Here is a 9,816-nt window from a genome sequence, read left to right on the forward strand (position 1 = left end):
ACAGGTATGAGTTTTAAGTATTAAATGTTACTTAGTAGTCTTTCTTTCCCTTAGTTTACTTTGAGAAATATGACTTTTAGTGTTGAAGATTGATCCTGTTCATTATCATTGAAACTATTTAACGTATTGTTTTCATATTTTCCTGGAAATAAAATGACAAACAGCTGTGAAAATAGTAAAAAGAAAAGTTTGTAAAAATAAGTCTAATTATTCAATGAGTTCTGAGGAGTCTGTTAAATCCAAATTGAAAAAAAATACTTGCAAAGAATCCTTGTGGCATGATTCACACCTTGCAGAGAGATTATTCAGTGTTTAAGATTTTTTTCATAATATTTTGATCATATTCTTTCCTCCCACCCAACTCATCCCAAATCCTTCCCACCTCCTTATTCATTCAACTTCATGCATATGGAGTATTTGTTTTACAATTTGTTATTTGAAGCAGATTAATCACAACCTGATTTAAGAAATATTATTTCCTATCTTCCACTCATCAAAATTATAAACAACTCTTTAAAATTTGAATGTGTAAAGAATGAAGACAATGTGTTCAACAAAATATGTTTGGAGATGTGCTATGGGTCACTTTTCTAATATCTTTTATCCAATGATATTTAACTAAAGAAAAAATATATAAATGTAGGAGAAGTTGAAAAAAAACTGGCCTTTCAAACTCAACATTTCATGGAGGAAAATCATCATTTATTGTATCATGTAATATTACTAACAGTATTCAAACACACATACCAAAACCAAAATGCAATTAGTCAAACTCCTTAATCTATCTCTCAAAAGAACATTCTTCAACTTTTCGGTCTAATATAACTTTTGATATAGTTTCCTCTCATAAATTTTATATAAACTGCCTGTACTTTACCTAGTTTATTGCAAGAGTCATTGTTATTTATTTCGTTGGAGAGACTTGTCAATGCCATGATTTCAAGATATTCTTATAATGAAAACCCAGAAACTTCATACTAATTGCATATTATACAGAACAAACATTGTCATTGTTTATTTTTATTTTGAATTTTTCATATTTTTAGAAGGTAAGTAAGAAGTAATTTTGATGAAATAGGTGGAAGGAAATGAGATGTTAATAACCTGACCCATGTCCTGGAGAGATGGCTCTATGGTTAAATACACTGTTTGCTCTTCCAGAGATCCTACCTGGAGACAGAACGCTAATATACATAAAATATAAATAAGTTAGTAAATAAACTAGTGAGCAAATCTTTAAGTAAATAAATAACCTAATAAATTAGCAATTCTGAACCTAAAGAGATGAGTTAAATGCTTGGAATGAACTTTATTTTGAAGTGAAATACTTCATTGGAGTAATTTAATGGTCTAGGAATGTGTGAATTTTTAGAATTTGCAACAAATCCATTTATTGAGTAATGAATCCAATTCACTGAGTTCTTACAAATGCTTTTTACATAAAAATATATTACAACAGCCCTGGAGCTGGATATTAAATCACTTACAACAAGTCAAGTTGCAGTTTCTTTAAGTTTGCTTTTCTGGCATTTGAAGACTGTATGGAAATGTGAATGGGGAAGGAATGTTCTCATTCACCAACACCCACAATGACATTTCTACACAAAGCTTCCTGTGCTCCTTCCCAGGTCTAATCCACAGGGGGAAAGCCAATAATTATATTGTTTCTGTAAATGTTAAAATTAAAATAAATGTAAGAAGAAATGTAGATATAACCTTAAAAGAGGAAGAAATATGATTCATTGATAGATTTCACAACCAATATAGTACTTATCAAATGTGTATTTTCATCATTTTAATTCTAAAAGTACTTTTATTCATCACCAATTTTACATTCAGAATTATGACATAAAGTAGGGGCAAGCAAGTTTCTTAGTGTTTTCAAGTGTTAGCATGTTACTCTTACAATTTTAGTAAGAAAAAAATCTGCAGAAGAAATTTCAACATTATGATTATTTTGAACATAAGCATATTGAATAAAGTAAATGATTGGGAATTGCTCATTATAATGCAGAGTAAAAATCTAAATAATACATATACACTATATATATATATATATATATATATATATATATATATATATATATATATATATGAGAATGTTACCAACAAGTGAATAAATAAAAGCCAATAATAACTGGACAAATTCTTTCTTTAATCTAATATCACACTAAGCACAACACATATTAAAATAGTTTTACTAATGAAATCGAAATCTTGTCCTCCTGTGAATGCAGTAAATCATATAGGAGTTGATGGGAAAGGACAATGTGGTAGGGTCTATTGACAGGAATGAAGGTAAGGTATTATGTTTGGGGACAGCAGGTGTTACTGCTAATGTCATAGAAATAAAGAGGTGAGAAAATGTGATTTGATTGTCATTACACTAAACTACACAAACTCACAATCATAATCATGTAGATATAATTTTTCCAATGTTTAAGATATGTTGAAGTTTATAACTTTTGTACTTTAATGTTGGCTCATCTGCAGAAGAAACTGTATATTTACAAGAAGAGAAAATGGAGCAAAGGAGGTTTATCTATGTTCAGGCTAGTAAGTGGTTCAGATTCAACATGGTATCCTTTACATTTTCTGGGTGTATATCAGTTGCAAGACTATTGCACTTTCTATGAAAAGTAAAACCCTCATTCTAATAGCATTAATTGGATATATACCTTGGAACAGGGCCACAGGAATATATGTTATGTCCTTAGTTCCTATTTGGGGAACCTCCATTCTGTCCTCATATGAATTGTACTAAGTCAACATCATTACTGAAATGTCTTAAACTACTTTTCTCTACTCATCTGCAAAAGAATATTTTTCATAATTTTCTGGCTCATGGAACTGAGAGAGATATTGCATTATATTTTTGATACTAAACTTTGTTTTCAAACTGTCTTGAATTTGGAATGGTTCTCTGTACAAAGAGAGGTAATTAAGGAATCATTAGCATTGAAGGTCTTTAAATTTCCCCTACAGGTGGAAACAGCATACTACTTGGGCCACATGACAGTCCCTTGTTTTGGTTTTCACGAATCCTCCACTCTACTTCATTCTTTCTGGTTTGGTGCATAGATCTACCGTAAAGAATAAAGTGACTGCAGAATGAGCAATACAGAAACCACAGAGTTTACTCTTCTGGGATTGTCAGATGACCCTGAGCTCCAGGTTGTAATCTTCATCTTTCTCTTCATTACCTACACACTCAGCATCACAGGGAACCTGGCCGTCATCACTGTCACATTGCTGGATTCTCATCTCCAGACCCCCATGTATTTCTTTCCCAGGAATTTCTCTGTTTTAGATGTATCCTTCACAAGCGTAGGTACACCAAAGTTCTCGGGCACCATTATCTCAGGGTTTATACCATTTCCTTCAAAAACTATATAACACAGTTACTTTTTTTTCTTACTCTACTTGGAGAAATTGGATTTTACCTTCTAGCTGCCATATCCTATGACCATTACATTGATGTCTGAAAGCCCGTGCATTACCTCACAGTCATGAGTCAGAAGGTCTGCACAATGCTGGTCTTTGCTTGATGGCTGTTTTTCCCTAAGGATCTTACCTGCACTCATGTTGATCCTACACCTTGATTATTGTGAGTCCAATATCATTGATTACTACATCTATGAATATTTACTCTTGCTTCAACTTTCCTGTTCAGATACAAAGTTCCTGGAGAGGATGGGGTATTTTTTGTGCTGTCTTTATCCTAATGTTCACTTTAGTGTTAATATTTCTGTCCTACACATACATCATCAGAGCAATTGTGAAGATTCCTTCTGCTAGTCAGAGGAAAAAGGCTTTTTCTACATTCTTGCCACATGTCATCTCCATCTCTATGGCACCTGTATTTTTATGTACATTAAATACTCACCTGCAGATAGAGCATTATTGACCAAGGAAGTTGCCATACTAAATACTTAGTAACACCCATGCTAAACCCGTTCATTTACAGCCTAAGGAATCAGCATGTCAGGCAAGCCATGCTGATTTGTTTCATAACATGGCAAGGAAGATGGTTTTTTTCCACAAATACATGAAATGATGTGGTCTGTGAATGAGAGGTACATTGAAGGCCAAGTCAAATAGTAAAGTATAAAATTTCAGTGGCCTACTTATATCATTTTGTCTCTCTGTCTTTGATCATTTGTTTTGTGTAACAGTTTATTAAACTATTCATGCAATTTTCACATATGTGATTAAATTGCTTTCCTAAATGTTTATAACATATTTTTCTAATGTAGGAATACAGTATTTTATGCTTTATTAATTTTACAGCTATCAATTATATTAAATAACAGATGCATTGTCACTTATATTATTGTCTCAGAAAAGGGAAATATTAAAAATGCTACTTTATAGTTCTTGACACTTATAATTTTGTTTTTTAAAGTAACTATATTATTTTATCTCTTCCCTTTGTTCCATTTGAATTCAAATGTTTATACCTTCTCACTGTCTTTCACATTCATGGCCTCTTTTATTTATACTATGAATACATATTCCCAAACACATAAGCACAACCTGCTTAGTGTGTATATAATCACTTCTACATGCTTTCACAAGGATTACCGTTGTGTATTGGATAATTAATTGGTGTGTACTAAGACTTTTTTATAAGAATGCATCTTACTTGTGCCAAAAGATTTAAATATCAAATCAGTGAAAGAAATGTAAGCTTTTCTCATTAACAAAGGCATGTTATCCCATGCTCACTCTCAGAAGTTATGTTCCAGTGATTCGACTGTTGATGAGATAGCATAAACCCTTCATTTAAACTTTAGGTATAAGTGTTAGATAAACATTTACATTATTGGATGTTCTAATAGCTTAACATACAGATAAAATGACATCATTTCCCCTAAGTGTAACTGATATATATGGATTATGAATAAATACATAAAATTACAGACAAGAACACACAGCATGCATGTTGTAAAAAAAAAACAGTGATGAAACAGCCATTATATCCGAGAGTCAAATTTGCTTTCGCAGAGTCTATCAAGAGAAAGAAATATTCTGAATATTAGTAGATGTATATTTAAAATTTACTTAGGTTTGTATATATGCCTTGCTCAAAACTGTTCTGTAATTTAAGGGTATATATAATATATATGTATATATATTATATATACAAGACAAGATATTAAGTATTCATATATTTATGCTAAATATGTATATTCAAATATACATATATATGGATATACATACATCAAATATATGTATATTTCATCTCATACTTTCAAAGGGTTTGAACTATGTTATGTATTTAATTATATCATTTCTAAATATTTATATCAGTGATTTGCATGAATCAAATTCAGGAGCCAAAGTGTTCAAGAATACAGTGCTTCTCGAAGGCCTGAGTTCAGTTCTCAGTACCCGTGTCAGCTGGCTCACAATCACCTGTAATATTGTTTCTAAAGATAACAAAGTATTCTTTCTTCCATGACATCCTGAACTCGTGCACACATTCACACAGAAACCCACACACATGCACGTAATTAAAAATAATAAAATATATCTTAAATGTCTGCAAAAATGCCATATGGTTAAAGAGATTGCTACAGTTTGATTATAATTAAAAGCTTCATGTGCTAAAGGGTTTTCTCCCAATTGAATTTATATCAAGGACTGAATAGATCTTGAGAAATATTTTGGAAATCGATTGATGTAGTGAGGGTTTCTGGATCATGTAAGTAATTTACCAAGACCAAATGTGTTACCAAGAATTGTGGGACCCCTCTTGATGCCTCTTTATCTTTTTTTTTTTGGTTCTTTTTTTCGGAGATGGGGACCGAACCCAGGGCCTTGCGATTCCTAGGTAAGCGCTCTACCACTGAGCTAAATCCCCAGCCCCGCCTCTTTATCTTCTTAACAGAAAAAAGTTTGAAAGAACTTGGAAACATAAAAATCTTTAAAAGAATAGCATGGGGGTATATAAACTTGGTAGCTGCCAGGAGGATAGAGTTGGATCAAAGAAAGGAGAAAGTCATGCCTTTTAGAAATGAATGGAAAAAATGGGCTCAACGATGAAAATCTCCAAGTTTTTGACCTGGAGTGAGAGAATTGAGGGAGGGAGGGAGGGAGGGAGGGAGGGAGGGAGGGAGAGAGAGAGAGAGAGAGAGATTTTCATAATTCTAAATCCAAATTTATTTCTGTAGAAATCTTCTATATAAGTTTTCTATTGTAGTAAGGAATAGTAGAAAGTTCTATTTAAGTTTATTTCATGGCCATCATCAAGCACATGTCTCTAGACTCAGAGATTTTGCCATTATATTTTGTATGGGTAATTAAATTTGGATGATTTGGATCATTTTGCAGTTCAAGAACTCTATAAAACTTTCCTTATATAATCTCAACATAAAGAGGCCCACCTGCTGAGGGACAGTACTGCTTGTGCCTAACTGTTTCCTCTAACATCCATTAGTAATCCAGAAAATGCTCCACTGAAAGACCAATTTGAAATAATGTATTCCTCAGTTGGAATTCTCTCTTCCAAGTTATGTCTATGTGTCAAATTGAGAAAGTTAACAAATTAAAAAAATTGCCAACACAGGGGATTTATCATGTTGTTTTGTTTTGCATTTCTAGTTTTTATTTTTGTTTGTTTGTTTTTGATACAGAGTGTCTCTACCTAGCCCTGGCTATCCTGGAAATTCCTATATACATCAGACTGACCTCACAATTGTTGGGGGACAATTATTAGAATATGGAATGCATAAATAAATTAATGAAAAGACATGAGTACTGAAAATTAGGTTACAAATGAAGCCAAAGATAGAAATAAAGACCTCATACTAGACCACAGTAACATTTAGAGATTCACTAAGAAACATGTGATCAAAACATACTGTATTATAATCTCGAATGAATACAAAACATGTTCATGAAGGGAACACTCATCCATTGCTGGTGGGAGTGCAACTTGTGCAGTCAATATGGAAATCAGAATGACAGAAAGCTGGGAATCAATCTACCTAAAATATATCTGTATAACTCTTGGGCATATACCTACAGGTTTCCTCACCTTACCATAAGGATACGTGCAAACATGTCCTTTGCTGCTGTATTTATAAGAGCCAGAAACTGGAAATAATCTAGATGTACCTCAACAGAAGAATGGAGAAAGAAAATATGTGGTGCATTTTCACAATGGAATTACTTAACTGTTCTGAAAAAAAAATGTTATCACTGAGGGCAAAGGAATGGAACTAGAAAAATATTATCCTAATTGAGGTAACCCAGATCTAGACAGATGAATATTTACTTATATGTGGCTATTAGCCATTAAATAAATGTTAATCAACTACAGTCTGTAGAACCTGAATGCCTAGGTACAGAAGAGGGGGCCAAATGCATGGATCTTCCAGGAATGGGGAAATAGAATAGATTTCATGGGTTAACTGGAGATGGAAGGATGAGAACAGAAGGACCAGGTGGAAAGGTGGAGGGGAGGTTTGGGTTAGGGAGGTCATACAGGGAGAGACAACTGAAAAGCATTTGAGGGGTAGAATAGAAATCTAGAACAGTGGAAACTTTGTAAGGATATATGAAGGGGAACTTCATGACATTGTTTACTCTGTTGCTATGTATTGTAATGCTAAACTCTATACCCAAATGTAAAGTGATTTCTCATATTTACAAACTTCTATTGTGTAAACCTTATTCCTTGATTTAAAAGTATTAGAAATCAAATTGGCTATAGCCATTACTGGAGAGATTAGAGATACATGGGTTTGGAGTGACCAGATGCATTTAATCTAAGAGAAGAGAAAGTGGGAAAAATCCTCGAATGCCTGGCAAATGGGAAAATATCCTGAACAGATTATCAATGGCTCAGACTCCAAGATCTGATGAATTGGGATTTCTTTTTTTCCCCATCTTTATTAACTTGAGTATTTCTTACTTACATTTCGATTGTTATTCCTTTCCTGGTTTCCGGGCCAACATCCCCCTAACCCCCATCCCTTCCCTTCTCTATGAGTGTTTCCCTCCCCATTACCATCCTCCCCCCAACAATCACGTTCACTGGGGGTTCAGTCTTGGCAGGACCAAGGGCTTCCCCTTCCACTGGTGCTCTTACTAGGCTATTCATTGCTACCTATGAGGTTGGAGCCCAGGGTCAGTCCATGTATAGTCTTCAGGTAGTGGCTTAGTCCCTGGAAGCTCTGGTTGGTTGGCATTGTTGTTCATATGGGGTCTCAGTCCCTTCAAGCTCTTGCAGTTCTTTCTAAGGTTCCTTCAATGGGGGTCGAATTCTGAGTTCAGTGGTTTGCTGCTGGCATTTGCCTATGAATTTGCTGTATTCCTGCTATGTCTCTCAGGAGAGATCTACATCTGGTTCCTGTTAGCCTGCACTTCTTTTCTTCATCCATTTTATCTAGTTTGGTGGCTGTAGATGTATAGGCCACATGTGAGGCAGGCTCTGAATGGGTGTGCCTTCTGCCTCTGTTCTAAACTTTGCCTCCCTATTCCCTGCCAAGGGTATTCTTGTTCCCCTTTTAAAGAAGGAGTGAAGCATTCCCATTTTGGTCATCCTTCTTGAGTTTCATGTGTTCTGTGCATCTAGGGTAATTCAAGCATTTGGACTAATAGCCACTTATCAATGACTGCATACCATGTATGTTTTTTCTGTGATTGGGTTACCTCACTCAGGATGATATTTTCCAGTTCCAACCATTTGTCTATGAATTTCATAAAGTCATTGTTTTTGATAACTGAGTAATATTCCCTTATGTAGATGTACCACATTTTCTGTATCCATTCCTCTGTTGAAGGGCATCTGTGTTCTTTCCAGCTTCTGTCTATTATAAATAAGGCTGCTATGAACATAGTGGAGCATGTGTCTTTGTTATATGTTGGGGCATCTTTTGGGTATATGCCCAAGAGAGGTATAGCTGCGTCCTCAGGTATTTCAATGTCCAATTTTCTGAGGAACCTCCAGACTGACTTTCAGAATGGTTGTACCAGTCTTCAATTGGGGATTTCTTGAAACATAAAAGCTTCTGTAAGGCAAAGGGCACTGTCAATAGAACAAAATGGCAAATGATAGATAGAGAAATGATCTTCATTTACCTGAAAGCCAATAGAGGGTTAACATTTAAAATATAGAAAGAATCCCAGAAGTTAGGCTCCAAAAAGTCCCCACACAGCTCAATAAAATATGGGTTACAAAACTGAACAGAGAATTCTCAATAAAGGAATCCTGAATGGCTGAGAAGCACTTAAATATTCAGCATCTTTAGTCATCAGGGTAATGCAAAGCAAAATGACCGTGAGATTCTACCTTATGACAATTAGAATAGCTAAGATCAAGGAACAGCACATGCTGGCAAGAATGTGGAGAAAGGAGAAAACTCCTTCATAGCTTGTGGCATTGCACTCTGGTACAACCACATTTGAAATCAATTTGGCAGTTCCTCCAAAAATTGGAAATAGTTCTACCTGAAGATCCAGCTATCCCACTCATGGGCATATACCCAAAATGTTCCACCATACCACAATGATATGTGCTCCACTATGTCAATAGCAGCCCTATTTGTAATAGCTAGAAACTAGAAATAACCCCAAATATCACTCGACCGAAGAATGGATACAGAAAATATGGTTCATTTATACAATAGAATACTATTCAGCTTTTAAAACCAAGGACATCTGGGAATTTGCAGGCAAATAGATGGAACTAGAAAATACCATCCTGAATGAGGTAATCCAGACACAAAAGGAAATGAGCGGTATGTATTCACTGATAAGTGGATAGTAGCCTGAAAGTACAGAACACCCATGATCTACCCCACAGAC

General features: G+C 34.6%; 1 pseudogene; it reads left to right on the forward strand.

The window, feature by feature from the left end:
- Positions 3,112-4,052, forward strand: Or6c230-ps1 (olfactory receptor family 6 subfamily C member 230, pseudogene 1; annotated as a pseudogene).

This window comes from Rattus norvegicus, chromosome 7 (assembly GCF_036323735.1).
Source record: "Rattus norvegicus strain BN/NHsdMcwi chromosome 7, GRCr8, whole genome shotgun sequence".
NCBI classification, from domain to species: Eukaryota; Metazoa; Chordata; class Mammalia; order Rodentia; family Muridae; genus Rattus; species Rattus norvegicus.